This window comes from Cydia strobilella, chromosome 2, assembly GCF_947568885.1.
Source record: "Cydia strobilella chromosome 2, ilCydStro3.1, whole genome shotgun sequence".
NCBI classification, from domain to species: domain Eukaryota; kingdom Metazoa; phylum Arthropoda; class Insecta; order Lepidoptera; family Tortricidae; genus Cydia; species Cydia strobilella.
Genome location: NC_086042.1, coordinates 12748161 through 12770513, shown reverse-complemented (window position 1 = coordinate 12770513; position 22353 = coordinate 12748161).

The following is a 22353-nucleotide window of genomic DNA, read 5'->3' as shown; positions in this document are numbered from 1 at the left end:
ATGGAAAATATCTATATTTTGAAATTTTTCGTCATAGAGCCTGCACGCTCTCCTAATGAAACCATTCTTTGCATATGAAGTACGACTCAGGAGATATAAAAGAGGGGTTTTTTGCCAAATACTCGAACATCCCCAGAGGTGGAAGCGTAAACAGGTAACTGCTTGCCATCAGGAGGACAGTATGCGCCAGCCACATGGTATTAAAAATACACCTGTAAACAAGTACACGTATCTTCTATACATATATATTATATTTATTTATGTCAACTCCGATTAGTTCAGGTATTTCCGCTACCCGTGTGAGCAAATCATCGAGGGCGTGTTGACCCCTTGTAACCCCAAGCGTGGGCTTGGAACTTCCTTTCGGATATCAAAGCATTTATTTTGGTTACCGTGTTTCAAAAGGCTGTTAATATAGGTAGGTACAGCTACTAGTGTGTAAAAGAACTGAACTTAAAGTTGTAGTAGGTACTGTGCACAGTAGGTGATGTGAAATACTTTACACTGTACATTAAATAAACAGTCGTGACGTGAAAGTATGGAATTTTCGTTTTTGCTACAATTGGACACTATCTCTCTATAACGAAGACTTTGTTAGATATCTAAAGCAACATTGCTTCTACAAGCATTTGATACATAATTATATAGTATTAAATTTTGGTATTTTTCAATTACGTATTTACCCCGTTCTTCTAGATAAATTGTCAAGAAGAGATAGATAGGTGACACAGGTAGCAATTACAGACGGCCTAGATGCAATAGCTGACCCCGTTACCTAGATTCCAAGGCTTGTACATCCTGGATGTAAACAGGGACGTACCTACTATATTATCTCTCTATACCTACCTATCGTAAACTAATGGAGTACCGATTCAAACTTAAAATAAAGGTAGGTACCACTCATATACCCTAACGTTTTTGGGTGTGTATTTAATGATTTTACTCTACTTATCGCTGTCGTATTGGTAAATGACTTTAAAAACTTTAATTTAATTATTAAGGTGTCAATCCGGACGATTAAAATGTTGCCAACAATAATGTGGACAACATTTTAATTCGTACCTATGTGTAGTTATTTAGGTTGTTGCGTGATATGATAGTATCTACAATGTGGATATTTTTGTGTAATTTTACAGCCAACTTGCAGTTGTATTATATAATTAAAGTTAACGTTTTAAAAATCAGAAAGTTTAAATAAACTATGATTTATTTTAAGACTTATATACCCCATCTACCCACACTTAAAATAAATGTCAATGTTATTTTCTACGTTTTTAGGGTAATCAACAAAATCCTCAGTTTCTCCTTATTGTCCATTTGTCTGTCTGTCCATCTATCCAAAGCCAGCTTAGCTCAGTAGTTGCCAAGCGTACAAGGAAGTAAAAAGCATATAGGTGTACGATAAAAGGCAAGGATACGGCATAATTGAGCGACAAATACGCCATTTTTTTTTATTACGCTAACAAAATCAAGAGATGTTTTTAGGGATAGGGAGAGCAAAAAGTTGGAATACGTTTTCGTTTTGTTTCGTTATGTTGGGTATCTTTACATTGATACAATAATAAGGAAAAATCAAAATTTTTAATAACGTTCAGACCCGGCGGCTTATTCAAACTTAAATATATTTGATATTTAAATTTGTGATGGCACTGATATCATTCGTGCGCTTTAATTACGCTCGTATTTTTCTTACATGTATCTATTGGCTCGAGTTAGGCGCACGGACGAATGATAACAAGATTACATAATTTTGATGTCATTAAGATATCAAAATGTATGTTTGAATTGGCCTCTTTTATATTGCAATTCACTCAAATAGCTCCTTGTTTATTGATAACCGACAATAATTACCCTTTCGGTTGAGAATGGCATAATTATTGTCTTCAAGACAATGAAAATGAATCTCTTCTTGTCATTTTGTCTAAGTCGCCCACCCAAATTTAAATCCAAGTAACTTGCATAATAGATCGAGAGGTCAGTACGGAGCCAGTACTCGCGCGAGTACTATGCTAGGCCCGGCGCACTTGACCTACTTATGTGTCCCAGATTTAACAATATGCAACACTTTATAAGCATCGTTAAAAAGTCTTATGGAAGCTCTCGAAGCTTTAAACTTTTAAAGCTGAGTGCTTAAGGGAATTTTAAAAGGATCAGGTAAATGGAAATAAATATTTAGTTCCATTTTAAACAAGTTTTAAATGAGTTTTAAGATAACTTATGGAGTAGGTATAGACGTTAAGAAGGGGCTAACGCAAAATTTTCATTTATTTTCAATTGTATTATGTCGTGACCCTGCATACTATGTATAGCAGTATTATTTTAGTATAAAATAGCTAGAGATATAGCCGAGGTATCTGACGAGAATTTTTTTAATAGAATTAAATTTTGTAGGTATATACAGGATGTTTATTAAGTCACCTGCAATAATTTACGAGCTCATACTGAGCAACTTTTTTAAAGGTTCTGTGTTTTTAGGGTTCCGTTACACCAAATCTTAGTATGCGTACCGTAAAATGAGGTGAGTAGGTTTCGCGGGGAGAGTTGGGTTATGAATGGGGAGAGAAGGTTTGAAAGGGGGGTGAGATGGGTTTTTAGGGCTACTGCTGCGAAAAAAATGTATTCCAATTTAAAATGGAGCTATAGTAATACTCATAATAAAAAAGTCGATCCAAAATCACCTTTATATGAAAACCCATCTCACCCCAATTACGAGAGACTACGGGGTGAGGTTGAGGGTTTTCCTGTTTATCGTGAAAGCTATGAAATGGAACTACCCAAAATAAATTAAAAACTAAAATACAAACGTCCGGAACACTTATTATTACCATTCAGTTTGCATATGTAAAAATAAAATGTTATCGAGGTTTGAATGTCAGTTTTGCTCCAACTCACCCCATTTTACGGTACATAGATTAAATGTCCCAAAAACGTTTTTAATTATTAAAATATTGAACAAATTATTAAAGAAATATATGTATTTTAAAAAAAATGTGTGATTTTAGGAAACCACGTTGCAAGTGAATTTTTTTTTTCGGATTGTGGGCATTTAACTGAAAAAAGGTTTTAAAGAGTGAAATGAAAATAGCAAAAGCTATGAGCTCTTTCACATGCCGCTTTAACACATCTTTTAACCGACCCAAGAACTGGTCGCCTTGCTTGCGCTTTCCATCTTAATTAGGTATGTAGCCAATGTGGCCAGACCTGTTTCATAAAACTAATCCATTGACACTTAACTCACAATCCGCACCGCGACTCACTCCACCTTAGTCGTGATTATTTTTATTAACCGACTTCAAGATTTCAAAGGAGGAGGTTCTCAATTCGGTTGTGTTTTTTTTTTTATTTTTTATTTTTTTTTATGTTTGTTACTCCATAACTCCGTAATTTCTGGACCGATTTTGAAAATTCTTTTTTTGATTGTAAGTATATAGGTATACATACAGATTGGTCCCGTTTTTGTCAAAAAGCAGTTCTGATGATGGGATCCATGAGGAATCGAGGGAACTCCTCAAATGTTAAAGGCATACATATAGTGATTTTAGTATTTTCATCAACAAATCAAGCACCTACATTTAAAAAAGTGACATTTGATGAAGTGGAACTGCTGATGATGATTAGAACGGAACTCTTCAATGACGAATAGTTCACGTTTGGCGATTTGTCCTCTTCGTTATGTTTGTTAAGCAAGTTAGGTTTTCAAGAAACATTTTTGTCAAGCTCGAGTTCTGATGATGGGATCCATGAGGAATCGAGGGAACTCCTCAAATATGAAAGGCATACATATAGTGATTTTTGTATTTTTATAAACAAATCCAGCACGTCCATTTTAAAAAGTGACATTTGATGAAGTGGAACTGCTGATGATGATCAGAACGGAACTCTTCAATGACGCATAGTTCACGTTTGGCGATTTGTCCTCTTCGTTATGTTTGTTAAGCAAGTTAGGTTTTCAAGAAACATTTTTGTCAAGCTCGAGTTCTGATGATGGGATCCATGAGGAATCGAGGGAACTCCTCAAATGTGAAAGGCATACATATAGCGATTTTTGTATTTTTATCAACAAATTCAGCATTTCCATTTCAAAAAGTGACATTTGATGAAGTGGAACTGCTGATGATGATCAGAATGGAACTCTTTAATGACGCATAGTTTACGTTTGGCGATTTGTCCACTTCTTTATGTTTATTAAGCAACATAAGTTTTTAAGACATATTTTTGTCAAGCTCGAGTTCTGATGATGAGACCCACGAGGAACCGAGGGAACTCTTCAAATGTGAAAGGCATACATATAGTGATTTTTGTATTTTCATCAACAAATCCAGCATTTACATTTAAAAAAGTGACATTTAAAGAAGTGGAACTGCTGATGATGATCAGAATGGAACTATTCAATGACACATAGTTCACGTTTGGCGATTTGTTCTCTTCCTTATGGACCCAAACCCAAACTTGGATCCGGACTCGGACCCGGACCCGGGTCTGAACATGGACCCCAACTCGGACCCGGACCCGGACCGAACTCTGACCCAAACCTGGACCCGGACAGCCGGACACGGACCCGGACTCGGATCCTGACCCAGACCCGGACCCGGAAATGCTACTAGAAAAGTGAAATGAAATGAAAATGCTGTCTTTTTCATTTCATTGTCTGGAATCTAAGAATGCTTTCAGCGGCATCCCCCATTGAAGTCGGTTTTTTTTTCTTAAAAATTATTTTACTGACAAGTTGACAACTATTTTTTGTTAGCAACCGCACACATAGAAGCTTCTTGGCGCACACATACGCAAATTATAAGAGGTCCTATCGTTCTAGTAAAGTTAACAAGCCTTGGATAAGATACTTATCGATAAGAGGACTCATTAATTACACGAACTTATACGTCTGCTCATGACAGGATTATAATATATCAAGGTTATGACAAAGTTCGGTATGTGATTTATAACTCAGGCTACTTACGTAAAATCTCTTATTTTGGTCATTGGTAGCCAGTACCTACTTACCTATCCAATGACTGACTTAATTAAACAAGAATGTTACTCACTGTGTGTACATAACACAAAATTCCTCTATGAAAAGAGAAAATACCTTAATAAGTTCTCGTAGCGAACTTATTGATCTCTTGATTCTTTACAAAATTATTAATAACATCATGATGCCCCTTCGTTAATACATATACTCGCCCTTTAGTGTACCCCGACGTCCCCGACGTTGTGGGCGAGCTTGTAGGAAAAAAACCCTCTTTTATATCCCACGTAGTCGTACTTCATACGAAAAAATGGTTTCATTAGAAGAGCGTGCCTGTATGACGAAAAATTTCAAAAACTACATTATTTTCCATAAGACATTATGCAGCTTCAAACGATCAACTATAAGGCTGAAAACTTGCATCTTTATTTAAAGATGCAAGTTTTATGGCACTCTATTTAACTATTTATTAATAAGTAGGTACTTACTAAAGATGCGCCTCGAAAATTTTAATGTTTTAATGTTTACATATTTTAATTAAGGAAAGTAATAAGTTTTACTAAGATAAATTGCTCATTTTCTATCTATTTAACTAGATTTAGTTATAAAATTCAACATGTGTCAACTACCCTATTAAAATATAATAATCAGTTTTTTTCTCTTATTTCAGCCTACCAAATAAAACAAAATATGGACTTGAACTTTTTTCAAGAATAAATAAATACAACGCGATCAAAGTTATATTAAGAATGGGGTGGGGTTTGTACTTTGAAACCACTACTTTTTTTAACTGACAATCTAAAGTAATGCTAAAAATCCAGTAAAAAAATAAAAATAAAAATCGGCTAAGTACTTATTTTACTACATTAGATATTGTCACTAACATAGGTTCAGAATTATAATAATAAGTTACTAAGGCAGCTTTTGGCGAGCTGTTGGGGAGTAACGACCCCACGGACCCGAGTGCTTTCAAATATTAAAACGATATTGCTTATCTTGTAATATGAATTAACGTTTCCAGGAGAAGCCAAAAATTAATTTGCAGATTAGTAAAAGTGCTGAAACTTTTTATATACAAATGTTATTGAAATCGTGTTTCAATAATTATTTTGAATTTGTGAGATCCTTAAGCTAAATGAAGTATTAAAGAGGCTACTGTTTTAGTTTAGAAATAGCATGGCGCTCACGTTTTTTTTTTTTTCAAATATTAGGAGGAGGAGGAGAGAGAGGAGGAGGATTTAATTTAAAGATCTCACAAATACAAAATAATTGCTATATAAAAAGTTACATCACATCACTTTTTTTTATTTGGAATTTTTTTTTTTTTTTTTTTATTACAAAAAGGCAAGCACTTGACCGCAATCTCACCTGATGGTAAGTGCCGATGCAGTCTAGGATGGATCATGCTTACCTAAAAGAAGTCTATTCACTCTTGATTTAAAAAGATTAGTTTTTGGCTTCTGAAAAATCGTCCTTTGGCGGTTACGTTAATGTTAATTCATATTACAAGAGACGATATATTTATTACTAGCTGTGCCCGCGGCTTCGCCTGCGTGGTATGTGGTGTATGTCAGTAAGCGGCTAATGCACCCCTAATTTATCTCCTTCTCCCCTGGAGGCGGAACGTGAAGTAAATTAGACAGATGGATACGCTAGAGGACTGTCATGTGGTCCGGATAAAATATTTTACAATTAGGTACCACTAAATAAAACTATACTCCAAAATCAATATTTTTTTTTGCTTTTATTCAAATTTTTGACGTGATTTAAACGACATAGAGAAGTAGGTGTATATTATCGAACGAAACAGTACCATTTTTGTAGTTTTACGTCCTCGACTGTACCTATCCAAATCATGTCCATGGCAAATATCATCCAAATCGGTCCTCCAGTCAAATCAGTCTAAGCACGACGCCGGCGGCGCGCAGCGTCTGCCCCTACGACTTGTTGATGGTCATGGCGAAGCAGACGCTCACGGGGACCTGTAGGCATTTGAAGCGGAACGGGAAGTTGCTCGGGATGAGGGGGATGCGCGGGATGAACACGGCTTCTCCGGCGCCACACTCCGTCAGGATCTGCGCCTACATATGTATTGCGTACGATGTCTTTGGGATCATGTATTTGGGATGTATTTGGGATTTCTAAAATAATCAAAGGTCTAAATGATAGAAAAAGCCCTGGGTATGACAAAATTCGAGTCATGGACATTAAAAAAAATTGAATTAAAATAACACCAATTCTTACTCACTTGATTAACACCTACCTTGCCACATCGGTATATCCCGACGAACTCAAAACGGGTATAATACGCCCTATTTACAAAAAAGGAGCGCATAGTGATTGTTATAACTATAGACCAATTACTATATTGCCGTCTATCGATAAGATAATTGAGAGATACCTCGGTAACGAAATCAGTAACTTTTTGACTCAAAACAATATAATTAACAGTAAACAATACGGGTTTCAAAAAAATCGAAGTACCTCTCAGCTACTTCGCGACTTCAACAATGAAATCAACGAGCACATGCATGAAAAAAGGCATGTGCTCGTTGTTTTCATTGATTTCAGCAAAGCTTTTGAAATGCTAGATTATGAAACGTTATATTACAAATTAGAGCAGAGCGGTATACAGGGCCCTCTAGTTAACTTGCTGAAAAGCTATCATAAAAATAGACATACACGAGAAAAAATAAACAATACATACAGTGACGAAATAAAAACCGAAAAAGGCACGGCGCAGAGATCCATAATTGGCCCAACGGAATACCTGCTATATGTTAATGATATGTGCAACATAATAACTGAGGGCTCTGTCTATCAGTTCGCGGACGACACATGCATTATCACAGCCGACCGTGACATAGCTGCCGCAGAACGCATAATGCAATCCAACTTTAACACCCTCTGCAAATGGGCGCACGATGTCGGTTTAGTAATTAACGCCCAAAAGACCAAGATAATGCATATTCGTTCAGCTCACAATAAAACTACTCATAATATTACTGTATTTGCACACCAACATAGCTGCCTGCACCAGCATAATATCACAACGTGTAACTGTGAAAAAATTAAAGTGGTCACAGAGCACATGTACCTTGGGTTAATAATCGACCACAGATTCAACTGGAGACCGCACATTAATTATGTGTGCGATAAGTTGAGAGCCATCCTAAGTAAAATGTCAACATTAAGATATAAGTTACCGTACAAAACCCTACGTATGTTGTACTTAGCCCTTGCTGACTGTGATCGGTTACGCTCTGAGTACTTATGGTAAAACCTATAAAACATATATAGAAAAAATATATAACTTACAAATAAGATTATTGAAGACACTTGTACCTAAGCATATCAAAAAGAAGTACGAAACAGACTATTCCCAACTTTTCAAATACTGTAATTTACTCCCAGTTCAAAATATGTGTAAACTAGCCATACTAACAGAAGAATATCACCATGTTACTAAACTAAAAGAACACAAAGTACAAAACTAAGAAGTCTCTCTCTCTCTCTCCTTAGCAATTATTATTCCCATCTGATTGTGGGGTCTGCTTTTCTTGTCTTTTCTCTCCACTTCGCACGATCGGACGTGTCGTCTACTGAAACGTCGCAGGCCCTCATGTCTTTTGCTATGGTATCTGCCCATCTCATCTTCGGTCTTCCTCTTCCTCTGGACCCAGCAATGTTCAGATCCATAGCAACATTCCCGATGTAATCAGGAGGTCTTCTTTTCACGTGTCCAAACCATCTCAGTCGACTCTCTTGTAGCTTATCGGCGATATCACGTACTCCGAGGCTACCGCGAACGTGCTCGTTGCGTATCTTATCAAGCCTCGTTACTCCGCACATCCACCGAAGCATCTTCATTTCGGCGACTTGGATGGACCGGGCATGGCTCTGCGTCATAGCCCATGTTTCACTCCCATAGGTTAGAACCGGTCGTATTATGCTCTTATATACTAGGCCCTTAAGCTTCACGGGCATCCTCCGATCACAGGTAACGCCAGTCACTTCCCGCCATTTCAGCCAGGCAGCGGCGATCCGGTGCTGCAAGTTCATTTCCAATTTTCCTGAGGTGTGCAACATGGTACCCAGATATTTGTATTCGTCACACCGAGTGACTTGCTGTCCATCGATAACGAGGGGGTCTTCAGGCTGGTTTGGTTCATTACACACCATGTATTGGGATTTTGCGATGCTCAGCATCAGGCCCCCCGCCTTCAACTGACGTTTCCAGTCACCGAGAGCTACTTCTAACTCTTCTCGGGATGTTGTGCAGATGGCTACATCGTCTGCGTAAATAAATGTCCTTGGTGCTTTGGTTTGGGCATGTTCAGTGAGTGCATCCATCACCAGGCAGAAGAGGTATGGACTTAGCACAGAACCTTGGTGTACCCCTTCGGTAACTGCTATTGGCTTGGTTTGCCCCACTGTGGTTCGGATGACCGATTTTACGTTTCTGTACATGTCAGCTATTACATCAATGTACCTCTCTGGGATATTTTTCCTCCGAAGACTCCACCAGATTGTCGGACGAGGAACACGATCAAATGCCTTTTCCATGTCTAGAAAAGCAATAAAAAGCGGTGTGTTTTTAGCCCTGAATTCTTGTGCAACCAGGTTTATGGCAAACATAGGGTCGATGGTGGATAGCCCCGGGACGAAGCCATATTGGTTTTTAGATAAGGAGCTCTCTGTTCTTAACCGGGCGTCGATCACTCGTTCATATAGCTTCATCGTGTGGCTCATCAACTTTATTCCACGATAATTGTTGCACTCATATCTACTACCCTTACCCTTGTAGAGGGGAACGATGGTGCTTATCCTCCATGCGTCCGGTATACATGAAGTTTCCCAAGCTTTTAGAAATAGATGGGTAAGGAGATATATTCCCTTCTCCTCTAGGCATTTCCAGGCTTCAATGGGGATTCCATCAGGGCCCGTGGACTTCTTGTTAGACATTTTTCGTAGCGCCGTTTTAACTTCCTGAGGTGATATCGGTGGGACGACCCCGAGATTTCTCTCGACCACTGGAAGGTCAACAATTCTTGTTGTTGTATTGAGAAGTTGGTTATAGTAAGTATACCACGCCGCCAGGATTTCGTCATCCTTGTACAAAAGCGTCCCGTCAGCGCCTTTGACAACCCTTGTCTTTATTGGGTCTTGTGATGCCTTGTTTCGGGTTTTGGCCAGCTTATATATCTCCTTTTGCCCTTCTCTACTTTCAAGAGTAGCGTACAACGATCCTGTTGCGTCTCTTTTTGCAATGGAAACCGTTTTCTTTGCCATCTTTTTTAGCACTTTATAAGTGTCTCTATTTTCCTGGGTTCCGGTGGACTGCCAGATTTTAAAGGCCGCCTTCTTTTCTTGCAGCGCTGTTTGCACTGTAGCACTCCACCACCAAGTCTCTTTAGGTGTTTTCTGTCCCGGTTTCGTGCGGCCCAGGGTTTTATTGGCCGCTTTCATTATTCCCGATGATATCTGTTTCCACATAAAATTCACATCATCTTCCATGTTAATAGTCAACTCTTCTAGTTCCTTCCTAAACTCCTCAGCTTTCTCCCCCTTAAGCAGCCACCATTTAGTAATATCTGGCGCCCTTTCTTGTTTTGGGTTAGACTTTTGGCGAAAGATCATGTCCATAACTACCACACGATGCTGTGAAACGACGCATTCCCCAGGAATCACTTTGCAATTTTTCACTCTCCCTATGTTTACTCTGTTCGTTAAGATGTAGTCTATCTGTGTACTGTGGCGGCCACTTTTATAAGTTATTTGATGTTCTGGCTTCTTTTTGAAGAAACTGTTCACGATAGCCAAGTCGTAGGCCATTGCCGTCGACAATATGGTCTTTCCAGTATCATTCAGATACCCATAGCCATACCCTCCGTGCACTCGTCCGAATGCATTGCATCTCGTTCCTATGTGACCATTTAAGTCTCCTCCAACGACGCATGCTTCACCATTCAGTACCTGCTGGAGTGTGCCTTCAAAAGTGGTCCAGAATGATTCCTTTTCGCTGTCACTACAGCCAACTTGAGGAGCATAAACGGATAGGATGTTGATGGGTTCGCTTTGTATCAGCACTTTTACATGCATTATGCGATCATTTATACGTTTTACTTCTAGTATATTATCGAGGTGTTCTTGACTAACTACTACGGCTACACCATTTCGTCCATCAGTTGAGCCAGTGTACATCATTTTGTAGCCTTCGCCGATGTTTCGCGCTTTAGAGCCACGCCATTTTGTCTCTTGTAGGCACGCAAAATCTATCTTTCTCCTGTGGAATAGCTCTGCTAGTTCCTTCGTTCTTCCAGTTAGTGAGCCAACATTTAACGTTGCGAAGCGAACCTTCAAGTTTTGGTCTGGGACTAACGTCTTTAGCCGAGTCCGTCCTGTACTCGGTAGCCCTCGCACATTTGTCGCAGATGTAGGGCGATGTGTCTGCGCGTCGTTTTGCGGCGACGCCCTATCCACTAAATGCGCTCTTGTAACTTGCCTTTTCATGATTCTTTCCGAAGAGGTGGCTGTAGGTTAGGTTTATTAGTCCGGTGCCGATTGCCATCTGACGCACCAAAACCAACCGATTACGGTTGGAAAACCCGTGGATGCGATGTTTAAATCCATGACGCAGGTGTTTTAAGTCCGCGTTACGTGTTGTCCAGTTATACCGCCAGATACTCGGTCGCCATTGCCTCGTCTGTTATCCAGCAGGGAGCACCGCGATGACTGCTGGAGTCACCGCCGCCGGCTATTCGTACGAACCACCGACGCGGGCAGGTGAGGTTGACATTTGGGTCGGATAAGATCTTGGTTCCGTTCTCCCCTTACTCCCCTACTAAGAACTAAGAAGTCTACAGAACCAAAACAAATATTGTATACCCAAATATAACAACATATATGGCACTAGGCTGTACACATATATATTACCTAAAATATTGAATTATCTGCCAGAAGTTGTTTGTGCTAAATATTTAAATGGTAAACATTTAAAAATAGTCGTTAAAATGCACTTATTAAAAACTAACGACACAAGCTATGTATACTAAGAATCATATTTATGATAAGATGTAGGATATAATATTGTTTTTCTTTATGTTATTCTCGAACTCCCCATCGGCACACAAACCTCTATAAGGTTTTGCCTACGATGGGTCTTGTAATGATCTAAAAAACTGTAATTTGCTTCCTTATTCAATAAATTAAAAAAAAAAAAAAAAAACACAATCGAGACTCGCGCTGGCATGCCGTTTCAGCCGAAAGCGAAGCGACCTGCCTGGTTAGAGCGCCACTGAGTCTCAGCGTGGTCTTTCTCAGACTCCTAAAACCGTGCTACTTGTAGCCTCAATGCGTTGCGAGACTTTCGCGAAAGATTCTATTTTTTCGGGAAGGCATGGTAACGGGTACACTACATAATTCCGATAATTTTTATTCCGAATTTTAGAATGTCGAATTTAAATGTTCGATCCATGAAAATTCCGACTGTCGTAATTACGAATGATGAAAATCACGAAGATTTATATTTCCGAAAACATAAAAAGCCGAATTTAGAAAATTCCGAACTACATAATTCCGAATTAATTATTAACAAGCAGAAACGTCTGCGATCGATGCTATTAAGCTTAGAATAAATTTAAAAGTGGAAAAATTAATGCCTTGGGTGAGACTTGAACTCACGGCCTCTGGATCGATACTCCAGCGCTCTGCCAACTGAGCCACCAAGACCTCATCCATAGTCACCAAATCTTCCCACTATATGGGTCACTTTTCCTGTATTATAATAATATGCCCATATACAAAGTTTCACGTAACGCACTCGAAAAAAAATTTGATCTCCATACAAACTTTCAACCTCTTTTTCACCTCCTTAGGGGATGAATTTTCAAAAACGCTGAAATTAGTTTTCTTGTATTTCAATAATATATATTTTTACGAAGTTTCAAATTGCTACCTTAAAATAAATCTTGAACCCCATACAAACTTTTATCCCCTTATTACCCCCTTAGGGGTGAAATTTCTCAAATTTTTATAGCCTACCTGGCCTGGCCGTGGATTTTTTTGACAGATTAGTAAAGTTTGCATCAAAATCCGTTCAGCCGTTTTCATTTGATGCGCGGTCAAATAAACAGACAAAAATTCTAAAAACTGTTGGAACGTGTTCTGTTATTGATTCTAAGTATCCCCAGCCAATTTTTTTTCGAATATCTTCCATGTACAGACTTTCGATCCTCTTCCGCTTTATTATATGTATAGATAAAATAAATACCCTGGTGGCCTCACGCGCGTATAGTAAAAAAAAACTAACGCAAAGCCTCAGGATTAAATATAGCCAATTTCCACCCAGTAAATTCATTCTATAGAATAGAAACGGGTAAAAGAATTTTTTAAATCGGATGAGCAGTTCCGGAGATCATCTTTTATTCTTTAACCTCTGCCTCTATTACAAACTTGCAAACGATACCTATTTATTATAATTATAAGCATTGAAAGTATCCATGAAAACATCGGAAGATGCCAAAAATTATTCGTGATGTTACTTTGATAACTTGATCAATTTCACCGCGTAGGTATAAAAGTGTTCAAAGACACCCCGACCCATCGATTCCCCGGCTACGTGCGCAGTGCGCATGTAAAGGTTATCATTTTCAGGTATTTTTAGGGTTCCGTACCCAAAGGGTAAAAACGGGACCCTATTACTAAGACTCCGCTGTCCGTCTGTTCGTCTGTCCGTCTGTCTGTCTGTCACCAGGCTGTATCTCATGAACCGTGATAGCTAGACAGTTGAAATTTTCACAGATGATGTATTTCTATTGCCGCTATAACAACAAATACTAAAAAGTACCCTCGGTGCGCGAGTCCGACTCGTACTTGGCCGGTTTTTTTTTACAAACTCATCAATAAACACTGAGGAATGTGTAACACGATTGAGTGTGTGAGTAACACCATAAAATTACATGTATAAATTATTGACACAAGTACAATCAAAGTTTTTCAGCCAATAAAACAATGAATTTTTTTTTTCTCGACGAAATAATAGTATTAGTTACACGCGCACCCGGTCACTATCGGTTAAGCAACTCTCTGTCCTGCCAATAAAGAAAAAACAACTGCTAAGTTGTTATCAAAAGGGACCCGCAAATCAAATTAACCCGGTTTACGGCATGATAGTTTTTTTATGATTATATTATACATTACACATCCCTAGAATGTATTAAATATTTTACTAAAAATCAGCAATTGCACACAATTTAGAGACACGAAAGGCCTTTTAAAAAAATTCCTCTTATGTACATAATAGGTATAACAAAGTACAAAATTTCATACGTTTTTGGAGAGCACACTTTGTTTAGAGCTATTTCGGTTTAGGTCCTAAGTACTTACATATTAATTATTCCGTCTTCAGCATTAACAAAGTTACACACACGTTCACTTTAAAGGTTTTCCTCCTTTTACGAGGTAGTTAGGTACTTTAAAATTTGATAAGGGTTCTGAAATCAATCCGTTTATTTCGTAGGCAGCATGATAGAGTTCGAGAAACGTGCAAATTCCGAGTTCATTGGCATTGTCTGGTAAACAAACGAGCCTACAAACTATACATCTCGATACACAAGTACTTACCTATCCAAGTGGATCTATATGGATCTAGGTACTCTGAAATAAACACTGATGGGATAATTCGTGAATGGCTCTGGACTGAGATTTCAATCGACAGATAAATAATATTATTAAATCGTTAATTATAGATAATATAAATATATATATATATTCATATATTTATTGATAAAGTAAATTACACGTCCAGAGTACATAAAATAAAATTACAAAAGTAAACATCGTTTAAACTTAAAAACAAATCATAGCATACATATATCTTAAAGTGAAAACGAAAATACAATAATATATCACGTCAAGTTATCATATTTAGTCGTATAAGTTATTTATGACGTGTCTAAATTTAAACCTTAACTTGCAAAAGTCCTTTGAACTTATAAGACACTAAAAAATTAAGGCGAGGTACTACTTAAGATTAATTTTAAAATACTGCATGTCAATTATCTAGATGAGTTTGACGTCATTATAATATAGAACAATATTGTAATAAGATGACTTGGTGAATTTCTATTACATGAAAATAATAATGTATGTAGATACCTCAGTATGTATCTAGTTAGAAATGCTGAGGTTTGATATAGGGCCCCCCTTACCCTAGTCGGTACTGTCTCTGTCTGCGAAGCTTGAGTATCTACCTAGGATCTAATCCAGGTAAGGGCATTTATTTCTATGATAGAACAGCAACTCTGGACTATTCCGGGTTATTCCCATTTATTTGTCTACACAAATAAGCAATAAGTACTACGTCCCCATACAGACATTTTTGAGTCGGAATAACAATATGGGAATAACTAATGTGTACTTCCTTTTTGTATTTCAAATCGTTTCCAGCAAAGCCAAAATAGCTTTATTTAAAATAGTTTTTTTTTTTTTTTTTTCTTTATTGACAAGGGTAAAGGCACCATCAGGCGCAAGGATATTATTTTTAATTTTCTGAGTGAGGCTAACATTGTCATTATTGTCAGAAACATATAAAATTTTGAAAGAAAAAGTTTAGAGGTTGCGCCACGAATCTATGCTATTGTTTTTCAAACAGTTGTTTATGGTAGTAGTTAGAGCTTCAGCCACCGCGGGCCTAGCACCACGCCACGCGGTATGCGCTATATTAAAGGCGTTGTCTGTTTGAGCTTGCCGAGAAGAGTATGGAGTGGAATTTCTAGCTGAGGTGGTGATGTTGATGAGCAGTGGGTATCTTAGGGGTTTCGGAGCGGGAGGAACTGGGCACACGCGAACGTGGTGGATCCAAAACTGATGTATATGTAGGCCTTTTGATGTTGTAAAACTCCTTTTACATACGCAGCAGCATTCTATTGTTAATGATTATGGTGGTGTTGGGCTGCTGTTAGGTTACAAGTAATAAAAAAATACTTAAAATACTTACTATAAAACAATAATTACGTTAGCTTAAGGTAAATTCTTAAATAGAAAATAATAATTCAATAATATAAATCATTTTAAAAGTCAAAAACATGACACAAAAGTATTAGACGTTGTCACAGTAGGTATAGTATGAATTATCCCAACAGATTTTATCGTCCAAACCCTACGCCGTTAAACAAAAGCGTTGCTGCGTTGTTAACACGTACAAAGATGATCGTATTAAGTACTTACTTTATGCGGGTATCTTTAATTTGGTTCCGATTGTGGAAACAAATGGATGATATAGGTACTTCTCTAGTTCGAACTATTCCAACGGGGAAACTTTCTTTATATATATATTACATGAAGCAGACATGAAGGCTTCAGCACAAATTGTCGCAAAAGGGCGATATTTTCCGTAATAAGGGATGTGTTTGTTAGGAACTCATAAGATAAAGATAAGATAAAGATAGTTTATTATTCAAGTAGACATATTACAATGCGCTTATGAACGTCAAATAAAGTTACGCCGGCATAGAATCACTTCATTTACCTATCCTCGCTTAGCGCAGCTCTAGTGTACAATTTTCTATTGGTTCTTAACAAACACATCCCTGACTACGCATCCTCGCACATCTCTGGTGGAAACGCAGTCATATTATAAAGAATAAAAATTATTTATAATAGTATTTTACTTTTGGAGATATTTCATTAAATATAATGAAAGGGTGTTTTCATCGATAATCAGCCACTGGTGTACTATAGTATAGCAGCGCTCTTCGCCCGACCACCAATATTGACGATTGTATTTGCCCGAGCCAACGACCGATGGTTAAACAATAAACAAGCTCGGGATGTTTTATTAAAAAAATATGAAGATGATTTTTAGGATTCCGTACCCAGGAGTAATAATTTTTCAAAAATTTCATTTTTGATACTAGCTTTTATCGCTGACTGTACTTTTCTTTCCAGAGGCAAAATATACTTATCGATACAATTCTAACAACCCCAAACACAATTAGTTTGCGTTATTTTATCACAGAGTTCCCATGACCACCACCTCTTTCTCTATCATGTCATTGCAATATTGCATTGTCATCCGATTTACATATGTATGCAAAATTTCAGTTCAATCGAAAATCGGGAAGTGGGTCAAATTTAGCTTCCAATATTTGACCCACTAACAAATTAATATACATACACTACTATACTATTATATTACTAATAGAATTAAACGACTGCCCAAAAAAGATGTTTTTATTTTTATTTTCATTTCATTCAGGGTTCATGTTTGTATGCGAGTTACTTTATTCCACCATAACTTCTGAACGCCTTGACCGATTTATATATATGACGTATGGTTAGAATCCTTACGTCAGCCCGAGTGACATGGGCTATGTGACATCATAATAAAAACAACATGGCGGAATTAATACACGATAATGCGCGACCTTTAAAAAAACGCAAACCTATCGAGTGGGGTATTAAAATAAAGAGCTTTGATATACAATTAAAAATATATATGTTTATAACTTTTTAGTTCACTTTCAACTGCAGTTGTGTTTTTAAATTTGTAATTGTTTTAGTTATAACCCTGAATCGTTACGAATCCACCTAATTGATTGAAGTACCTATACTATACCGCACTCTTTATTATCACCGTTTCAAGTAGTGACATCGATGGCTCGGAAGCCAGGAACTAGGGAAGTAGTGGTCCACGTGACTCCGCATTGGAAAAGAAGACTGTAAGGGTCATACCAAAGATAGATATAACTCCGTAATAGATGGATACAGTCTAAGGAAAAATCACGAAAATTTGATTCTCGATCAGATGTCACCACTAGTTTTGGCCTACTCTCGTATAGAGGGCGTTGACGGTTTCGATTGTTATTTATAATTTTAACGCATATCCGTTAAAGAACATGGGTCAAAATCATATAAAAATTAAAAATGCATATAAAAAAATCATTATTCCATATTTAAATACATTTCAACGTATTTTTATAAATCTTCATTTATAGTTTTAAAGTATGTCGATAGATGGCAGTGAATTTACAGTGGTTACAAAATTTACTATGACAGTACCGCTCTATCTTATTCACGAATTAATAAACTAGTGGATGTGAAATGACTCCTATTTAGTATGAAAACCAGTGTCGCTAAACTCACACATTCATAGCCACGTTAAAATACGTCACACACTTACAAAATTGCTCTGATTCGTAGCAACTTTCCATACCAAAAAGTTATTACCGGTGGACATTTCTCGAACGAATATCAACTGTAGGCTACATGAGTGACGGTTTAAATTATAATGTCAAAGCTATATGACATACGACTCTTTCATTATCTCATTCATCTCACAAAAGCTCGCTCAACGTTCACCTAATACAACTACTCAACACCAGATGGCGTTATTTTATATAATTTTAAAATCACTTACTTAACAGGCGAGAAAAGGGCTAAAAAACCAGTATAAGTAAGGTCTAATTACGCATGGTTTGTTACGGATCTCACGGTCACGTTACACTGGTGTTTTCGAGACCTCTACACGCCTGCGAGTAGCTAACCGTTGGAACTTCTTTCCATTCGACGATATAGGGAGGGGACAGTGTAATCGGAGTGTTTTATCGATATTTGTGTGTTCAGTTAGGTATTGATATTTCATTACCGTATGTTTTAACACATTTAGATGATACTTTATTTATGATTATAATATAGGTAGTGATAATCGTGATTGTATGAAAAATAATATGTAGTACAGTACAACAAATATCTAACTAGAAATTTGTTTCTTATTAATTGACCAACTAGGTTGTTAATGTGAACATTAAATATATCTTAAAGTCAAACAGATAAAATCATAGTTCTTTAAAGGTTTATTAACTCGGTATTGCTGTTATTTTGTGATCACAAATCTGCAATTACTTACATACAGGGACCGGCCCGCTATCCCTTATCGGGGTTTTATAAGGGTATTGCATAAGGCTTAACTCACCATACCCTTTGCCAGACGAAACCCTTTGTTTTGCTTTTAAAAACCCTTATATAAAACTACCACATTTGAGTAATCGGTAGCCCAATACCCTTACAAAACCCTTATCATCCGCTCACCAACACCTTGCATATTGCTTATAAGGGTTAGCCTTATAAAGGGCTTCCATTTTAGTAAATAAGCGTGCTAATTTAAGTCGTCTACCTTGTTCATAAAGCACACATTACTTCGAATCCGAGCGATCGTCGGCGGCGACGGCGGCGTTCTTTGACTAGGCACGTATTTTCTTTCCTTTTCATACACTACCGTAGATATATACTAATCCTGTCTCTTTCACGCAAAGGGAAACCTTTATAAAAAGCGCTTAAAGATAAGGGTAACCCTTATTAAGGGCTAGCCTTATTTTTGGTTAGCTTTTCGGTAAGGGTTAGTCAAAGGTAAGGGTATGAATGGGCTTGCAGTTCAAAAGGGACAGTCTTTCAATGTGTTAGCCGTGTTTAAGTGTCGCCCATTGAAAGGGTTTTATCGCGGAAAGGGTTGTCCGGTCCCTGCTTACATAGGTAAGTATTCGTCTTTAACAATATATTTACTTGTCGTCTAGACGGGACAACCTGATTAAATTGTCAAATTAATTGTATGGTGTGAAAGCATACATGAAACTGGCTCATCGATCCCACTTGATTTGATTGTAAGATTGTGACCTATCAAATCAGGAAGGGGGGCGGCAAAATTCCAATATTTCACGCTAGTTTGCGTGGTACGGAACACTTTTTATTAATTAAGTGAGCCCGAATGTCACTAATAATTACTAAATTAGTAACTAAGTTTTAGGCGTGTGGACGCTAGATGAGATGTATGGCAATTTTATCCCCAGAAATCTTTCTCTAAGAAATGCTCCTAGCAAATGGTGCTATATTTTTGCGGAAACTAATTTTCTTGCCCAGTAGCATTGACCCATTTATTTTTAATATCGGCATCTTGTGGTAACCTACAATAATTAATAATAAAGAAATAGAAAATATAAAACGTTTATTCATGGCACATTGCATGCATTGTACGCATAAGTGCATTAAGTACCTAGTCTAATTATATTAACGATGAAAATATGATGGGTGTAAAAAACAAAAACGTATGTAAAGGAATACGAAGGTTTGAAAGGTTGCCATGAAATGACCCCGACTTAACTTAGTGCTTGATGACCAGAGCTGCCATATTTACTAAGACATTGATTATCCCAAATAATAATTAGAAACGTGTCTAAAATAATAATTTATTACCGAACTACCAAACATCAAACTTGAAATATCGTAACTTTAACTTTATCGATATAAATATCGACATTGCGCAGCATCTGAGTAGCGAAGTTATTTGACATTTAGGATAGCGAATATTCCAGATAAACGTAAAGAATAGTGACAAAGGATTGTGAACTCTAAGTTCTAACTGATAAAATATAGATTTACTTAACGAACATTCGTAAATAATGCAATAGAAACAGATTTTTCGTATTTATCGGATTATATTTAAATAAATAACCACCGGTGATAGGAAATACCTCCACGTGAAAGATTTTTTAAACCGCTGTGATTTCTGCAGCTTAATACTGCACAATACGGCATTTTAAATTTAATTATCAATTTTTGTTAGACGAGCGTACGTACGACGTGAATGTCATTCGAGCATGAAGTTTACACAACAACTGAGCATAGTCTGTGCATAAAGTGAGTCGGTCGCTACTAACTGTCGGATAGACGGGAACGCCCACTTGCCATCTCCATCCTACTCCGTGATCTTATTATATCCTCTTTGGTCATACGTAAGAACCGCACTTTATCCGAACGTGATATCGCAAAAACTAACTGCAAAGTGAAAGAACGTGCATCTATATTACTATTTCTTATTATTATTCAGAGCCCCCTGTGTCCCACTACTGGGCAAAGGCCTCCCCCCTCTTTTTCCACTCGGGTCTGTTTAGTGCTATATCTGGCCAGCCTCTCAAAAAGGAGTCCAAGTTATCCCGCCATCGCCGACGAGGTCTGTCGGATCCCCGGTTAGACTTGTGGGGCTCCCACTCCGTGGTTAAATTAGCCCACAAGTCGTCCGGCATTCGGCAGACATGACCAGCTCAGTCCCATTTCAACTTAGCCGCTTTCTGAGCTACGTCTATTATTTGAGTCTTAGAGCGCAGCGTGGCGTTTCGGACTCGATCCCTTAATTTTACACCTAATATGCTGCACTCCATAGCTCTCTGGCAAACCCCGAGTTTGGACTTCTGAGCTTCCGTTAAAGATCAGGTCTGAGCACCGTAGGTAAGAACTGGAAGTACGCACATGTCCATGAGCCTACGCTTGAGTGACAGAGTTAGGTCTCCCTTCATCAGGTGTTTCATTGACCAATAGCTCTTCCAGGCGCTTTCGGTGCGTCTTTGGACTTCTTTGTCCTGTCGCGCCTGGAAAGAGACTATTAACGTGCATCTAAGCTTCCAAAAGTTTTGAGAACAACGAGCAATAATTAAAATCAAACCCCAAAAGCCCTGTGAGTTTTGTGGACAAACAACTTTCACATAAAATTCTTGACGAGGAAACCTATGTGAAAGCTGATTTTTCTACACTTCCCAGTGCCAGTGCTTTACAATAAGTGATGGTAATACACTTCTTGATTGCAAAATCACGATTGGTATTATGAATGTAGCTCATTGTTTAACTTTGAAGTGTGCAGAAAGTTATACGTTACTGCTCTAGGGAGTTTTACTTTCCAAGTAGGTTTTTTTTTAACTTTTTTTATGATCAACAATTAAAATTTGTATTTAAATGGATCTTTTTGGACAATTTCCTTCCTGATATTTAACCCCATTCCATAGATGAGTTCCTTGCCTAGGTTTTCCTCAGAGATAGCATTATGGGTTTCGTCAAAAAATGAGTGTACAGGTTTTTGAAGGGTCGGCACCGCGCATGACCGCTTGCCATGAGGCGGGCTGTATGTTTGTATGCAATGCAACAGACGTGGTATAAAAAAACTTGGTATTTTCTCAGTGTATTTTTATAATAGCAACAGCTATTACAATAAATAATATAAATAAAATACAATTCAAAACAAAATACAAAATGTCTTTTAGGTTTTATTAGATCCGTCGTTTGTCGTTGTTAAATTTGGTCCTAACTATCTATTACGTAGTTAGTACCTACCTACAAAGAATCGATTTAATAGCAATTAATGAAATAAAACTATGTAAACGAATTATATCGCGTGGTTATACATGCAAAATTGGGTCATACAGCTAGATATATACTATACATTACAACTAAATTAACAATTTAGGTAAAAGTATCGTTATTTATGGAATGGTTATGGGAAGTTATAATTAGGTATCTCTAAAAATAATTAAAATCAAAATTACAAACTATATTAAAAACTA